At 32.8% G+C, this 6,775-nt stretch overlaps 1 pseudogene; it reads right to left on the bottom strand.

Moving 5' to 3' along the window:
* Positions 1-492: 492 nt before the first annotated feature.
* Positions 493-1,244, bottom strand: LOC134236873 (vertebrate ancient opsin-like; annotated as a pseudogene).
* Between the last annotated feature and the right edge of the window lie 5,531 nt (positions 1,245-6,775).

Genomic DNA, 6,775 nt, shown 5'->3' with positions numbered 1-6,775 from the left:
GCAAACATTTTCAATCATAAATGCATATTATCATGAAAAACACAAAAGGTAATATTTATAAGGGATACTTGTACAATCAAATGTCAAAATATATCTGTCAATTACGAATTTCCTTTCCATTAAATGAATTATTTATTTTCGTTGATGTGCTCCTTTAAGTTGTTTGTCATCTGAAAATGCTGGTGCAACAAAACTTACGTAGCTCCTTTCTCAATTGGAGATCATAAAACCAGTAGATATAAGGATTGGTAATGTGATTCAAAAGATTGAAACGAATACAGAGAACGTAAATGTTACCGAAGAACCCATCCTCTCTTTCGTCTGTTCTTGCAAAGCTGTGAATTCGTGTACCCAATGACGTCAAAAGCGACAAGACGTAGACAATGATAATGACAAAATACATGACACTGATATTCCTTCTTGCTATTTGTTCTGGGCTTCTTTCCGTATTTGCAATGTTTATTGTTTCATCATTATCACGTTGTTGTGGTTTCATTTTGTAAGAATGTTACGCTGATTGATGTTCTCTTTTGGATTCCTATTTGGTTGCTTTCGTCTGGCGGGAGAACGTCTTTTATAAATGGTTCTGATCACAGGAATATAGAGAATTGATGTGATGACTATGTTTGATGAGGATAAAAACAGTAAAGCTCCTAAGTATGGTATTATAGCACTGGAATTATCGGTGCCGTCGTCGATGTGACAGAAAGAAACATTTCCTGTGGCATTAAGTGTGTTTTAAGGTTGTGCGATATTCCCTTGAATTTCAAAGTTGGAGATGCGTAGCCCATACAGATTAGAAATATAATCAAAATGGCAATTCTACACATTTTTGCGGTCATTTGTTTACCAAACGGACGGCATATTATCAAGTACCTCTGCAGTGCTATAGCAAGAATCAAATGAGCGGAGAATCCTCCGGTAAAAATAATTAAAAATGACATTGTTTTACACAAAAATACACCAGGGTAGGTGTAGTGCATGGTGTTATCCAAGTGAAACTGAGTAACGTTAGAAATAGTTCCAAGAAGATCAACAAGAGCCAGAATTGGTATAAAGTATCGGCAGCCTGTTTTGTCCTCTATGTATTTTGTGTACATCAAAAGAACAAAACCGTTCCAAGTACTCCAAAGGTAGCAACAATCATACGTATAACTGTACTCGGGAGGAGCAGCTCAGAATATTGTTCGGACAAACTCTGTGCATCAGCCATATCGGATTTTGAGGTGAAAACCTCTTTTTAACCTTCAGCTGAAATGTCAAAAACTAAAAACAAAATTAAAATCAGTTCTATTTATATAAGTATGTAATACCAATCTATAATTCCTTCCTTAATTAAAATATTTTCGGAGATTTTTTTCCTCATAATATTAACAAAGATATCTATAAAAAGAAATATAGGAAATATTTCATTGTGGGTGTTTCAATAAAAAATGTTATTGTAAATTTATTATTGAAAACAGAAAAAAAATACATAGGCATCAGAAGATGGGATCAGGTACAATGGTGGAGATAGCATCTCAATCGACCAATGTATAAAGTAATAGCTTATCCCGACAACATTCGACTTCTAACAAACTATCATTACCAAATAGTCATTGTATCGAGTCTATAGACTAAAGAATTCCCCTTCTGTTGAAGTTAAAAAGATTTTTTGATACCCTTGTATTATCAACCTACTTGTAAGAATCCAGTCTCGGTTTGAAAATTGTAGGTTGATCGGATTTAAATATAAAAAGCAGACAGACAAATATTTTGTATGTATAAATTAAATAATTTTGTATCAAAGTTATGGTCTAATAAATGGTATGAAACTTGTCGGACAGAATGCTCGTACAAACCAATCTTATCTTACAATAAGATTCAGGTCTTTATAACATATGTTGAAGCTTAAAGGGTTTTTATCACGCATCAAAATTTCTTTAAAATTAAACACTATTATATCCTTGGAACATATAATTATCGTTTAATTATAAAATAATGTTTTAAACTGTCGTATTTAAGCCATAATACGTCCGAAATGTAGGGTCTTCAGATTGAAAATCTCCACTTATTAGATAGGGGTCACGTGGTACTGAAACGTCATAGGTGTCAATGGGCAATAAGACCTCGTAAAGCGTATCCTAAGAAAACATCTACTGTATAGATATTTGCATGAAATAAAAAGAATACACCACTATGTTGGCAGAAATTTTGATATTAACAATATAACTTTGGCTATGGATGCTCAATCTTATATGTATGAACTTCTACAACAAAAAAATAAACACAAAAAGACATACCGTGAAAGGAGGACAGAGCATTGAAGACGAAGCCGTTAATGACAACTCCTGGCTTCGGCTGAATAGATCGAATTATTAACGTTTGACTTCTTAAATAATTGTAAAAATGGTCGTTATTCTTTTTTTTTCGTTATTTTAATAAATTATACATAAACAGATCTTGTATATCTTCGATCTGTTCCAGCAATGAAAATCAATTGATTGAAAGGACACTTCGATCTTCAATGGCGGCGTGCGCCATTACGAACTTCACAAAACTTAGTGCATGATGTGTGTGCCGGACTTTTAAAATGCCTATTGATAAATTATTTTTTTGAAAAATACTATTTCCATCAAAAAGATATTTTATATAATACAGAAAAAGTGTGATCGTACATTAACGAATGCTCTGAATGGAGACAAATCCACGCACCGACAAAGTCCCTGGCAGGTAAAAAAAAACTTCCTAAAACCTTTCCTGTGCTGATTTTTCATCCAAACGCCACTAATTATATCTAATTATCTATGAATAACCAATTATCATTTATTTAATTTCTAGTAGGTTTTATAGACGAAGCCATTGAGCCGTTTTGTAAACACAATTAGTACTTGGCTTGACCAGGACTGACACCTATGACGTCAGAGCAATGGCGCGCAACATCGGCGATCAAAATATGCATATTGAGAAATTTAAACTTTGAATCGCTGAAACACCCAAAATATTAATTTTCTAACAAAAATAAATTGATGGATGATTTTAATAGCAAATAAACTTTGTTATATCAAAAAATCATGATGCATGGTAAAAACCCTTTAAAGCAAGGTTGTTGAAATCATTATAAAATAAATTTTGAGCTCAATAGCTTGCGTAGGATTAAAAAAATTGATTGTATTTAGAGATAGCTATTGAGTTTAGAAAGTAAACACCATATGAGGTGATGTAGATATATTTCTAAATAAAGACGAAAAGTTGATTAAAACTGTAATCATCCGATTTGTCATACAGTTTTTAGTCTGTAGTTAGTAAATATGAGGCATATATGGCAGACTCTGTGTACATCACGTCGATAAGACTGGGATGCATCTATTAACCGTATATATGCATCAAAATGAACGTATCTATTGTTTATTAATAAGATGTAGTTTATATGACTGACATATCAAGTGTCACACAAGTCTTTCCTGCATTGTCTCAATCGACCATCCGGATCACGTCTGATTGACTAACATAATCACTTCATTTAAAATGTTTGTTTTATGATATTATTGGATACAAAAGGGTAATTATCTGATGCATATCATAATAAGTGTGCAGTTCTCAATGTAAATTTTTATCACTTTTACATTTTAGACGATGTAGAGTCCGAGACACTAAGTGTATTTTTTAATGTTTACAAATCTGAAAACAGTTCATTTTCGCACAAACTACCATGATTTATCATATCATGAATGACTCCATTAATTTGACCATATTCCCGTATCTGACGACATAAGTTTATTGCAAACTGTTTAGTTTATAAAAACTACAGTAGATTTGCTTAATTTGGGACAATTTATCAAATAATTGATATGAATAGATAAAATGAATTTAATTTTTGAAAATTTATGAAGCTTCACACCTGCATATTTATAAGTGCTAACACTTTTCTTGAAATATGCAAGTATGAAATGTTTTGCCGTAAACTAACAAGTTTAAGTGTTTTATACAGTACTTGATTTTCAATAAATTTTTGTGAGGAAATTTATCAAGTATGATATGACATTTATTATTTTAAACGCGACTTTGAACATGAATTTGCTTTTGGGTTCTCTTAATTACAGAAAAAGAAATTTGTAGCATTGCATTCATATTTTTTTTCTGGGAATTCGAAAAATATACTGGCCAAAGCTTCTTATGATTACACTACGTGTTTTTGTGTACTTAAAAATATTCATAATCAGAAAATATGAATGTAGGAAATTGGTACTTGAAATATATGTACCCTGATGGCAACATTATATGACATTGTATAATAAATAAACCCTTCTAAACGAAACACGTAAATATAAATACTAAAACATATAAAATGGTCATTGTATTAAAACACTTTTATAAAAATTGAATCTTTACTTTATCCTTGTTTTTTCTTTCATAAATATTTTTGTTTTATGTAATTCACCTTCAAAGATATTTTTCACAATAACACAGTTATAGCGTTCACATTTTAGTTTGTGTATTTAATTGTGAAAATAAGCGACATAAATCAACCAAACTTTTAAGAGATTTATTAGGACCCGACACTCCAAACCACACTTCTATTAGATATGTTTTTTTCATAAAGCATATTAATATGCAAGTAGTTGTAGAGTGTTTATGCTATTAAGAAGCCTCAACAGGGGCCACGGACATTAAACATGGTGTTTGTTTTAGGTGAGATCGGATTATTTCGTCACCTATATTATTGTGTTTGCTGTAAGCTATGATTAGTTGAGAATTAAAAAAAGTTTTGCATTCTCGATTTCTAAGAATGGTGTTCCAATATTTTAGAATTCGTTTCTTCAGTCCCTAAATGCAAGGGTTAAATTAATTTATTTAGTAACCAGCACTGTAGGGTTACGAAATGGCTGTTCTGTATTGTGTTTGATGATGAGTTTTGATCGGTTTGTGTTGATCGTTTCTTCGATAGTAGGATCAATTTCCGAAGTAGAGTAGCCTCGCTTTGATTAGTGCGCCTTGAAGACATTGTGTTACATGTAATATTTCAGGGTCGGTAGTATTTCTTGCATGTCTAATGCATTCTCCTTTAATGAATCCTTTAAACACAGCTGGGCTATGAGCGCTCTGTCTGTGTAGATATTGAAAATTATTTCTTGGTTTGATAAACGCCTTGATATCAAGTTTGTTAAGATTTTGTTTAGGTCCCTTGTAAACTGTAGTATCAAGGAGTTTTACAGCAGATGGAGAAATTTCAAATGTAAATCTTAGATGCTTGTGACAGTGATTGCCGATATTGAAGAATTCTTCTATCTCTGTTGCGTTCCATTGAATATTATGAAACCGTCATCACGGTATCTGCCTTGGAAGACAATTTTGTTTGCATGACGAAATTGTGCCATTATAATATGCTGTGTGATTTGATATATTCTGATGTCACAGATCTTCGGACTGGGGACTGCCCCCATACTTGCTCCTATTATTTGTTTGTAATATTTTCCATCAAATTCAAAGTAATTGTTTTCCAAGACGTATTTCAGTAAGACGTTAAGATCCTCAGGGTAAGGATATGGAATGTCTAATTGCGTTTTATTGGCCTGTGTGTAAGCCTCATTCGCAGATGAAAGAGGTTCGTTGAATTCCATGTTTGTGTACATGCTCGTCACATCATAAGTAATTAATAATGCGTTGGTTGGCAGTGTAAGGGCTTCGACTTAGGTGAAAAAGTCCGTTGTGTCTTTAATATAAGTTGATTGTTTTTTTACAATAGGTACAAGAAAGTAATTGCAATATTGTCCTATTTTACTAGTTAGCATATCGCATTGCGAGATAATTGGTCTACCAGGTGGTAATTTCCTAAAGCTGCACTAACCGTTTATTAGAGCATTGTAAATGTTTGCTGGTATTTTGTTGGTTTTAGGTAAAAGGTATAAGTGCCCACATTTTAGTGAAGGTTTTTTGTCATTAATAAACTTATAAGTATCTTTGTCAATTGACCCATCAGAATGCATTTCGGAAAATTTATTTTGAATGCTGTCATGCAGTTTAAGCATGTTGGGTTCAGATACTTACATATAGTGTTTAGATTGCAGTTGGAGTTGTGCTTCTAAGACATACTGATCCTTGTTCATGATGACAATTGTGTTGCTTTTATCGGTTTTTTTTATAACAATGTCGTTGTTATTTTTAAGAGATAAAATAGCTGCTTTTTCAGACTCAGAGATGTTCGATTTCTTTTTTACAATGTCCATTGAGGAAAGTTCCAATTTTGTTTTATTTATACATTCCTCGAGTTTGCTACATGTAAATGGCGGTTTGTAGCCAGATTTCGTTTTAAAGGGGTGAATTGTAGTGTTGTCTCCGGTATCAAAGTGGAATTTGCATCTGAGTTTTCTAGCAAATTCCTCAAAGTCTTTGAGAAGTATGTTCTTAGCATTGCTCCTTTTAGGCGTTGGAATGAATTTCAAGCCTTTGCTCAGTAAGGAAAGTTCATGTTCGGATAAGTTGTATCTTGATAGATTTAGAGCAAACTTTTCCCCGGTGGTCATGGTTTTTTTGCAATGAGCTTAAACTCCCCGTAGATAATTACAGGTGCGTTTAGCACTTTTGATTTGTTTACTCCGTCTATTTAGTCGTCGAGCCATTCAAATAGAAGAGCAGCAGGTGGTAGATATTTGTGTATTGCGAGGTTCTATAGTCACCGATTAGTATTTCGATCAGATTGCAAATCCGTCTAATTATCAATGTGTTGATAGATTAGAGGACAGGGAGAGAGTGTGGCCGTAGGAAACTGTTAGCAACGTTTTGATGATTGGTTTTG

This window comes from Saccostrea cucullata, unplaced genomic scaffold, assembly GCF_032062105.1.
Source record: "Saccostrea cucullata isolate Sc308-1 unplaced genomic scaffold, CSIRO_AGI_Scuc_v1 ctg12147, whole genome shotgun sequence".
Taxonomy (NCBI): domain Eukaryota; kingdom Metazoa; phylum Mollusca; class Bivalvia; order Ostreida; family Ostreidae; genus Saccostrea; species Saccostrea cuccullata.
The sequence above is the reverse complement of the archived record's forward strand: the minus strand, read 5'-3'. Positions and strand labels throughout refer to the sequence as shown.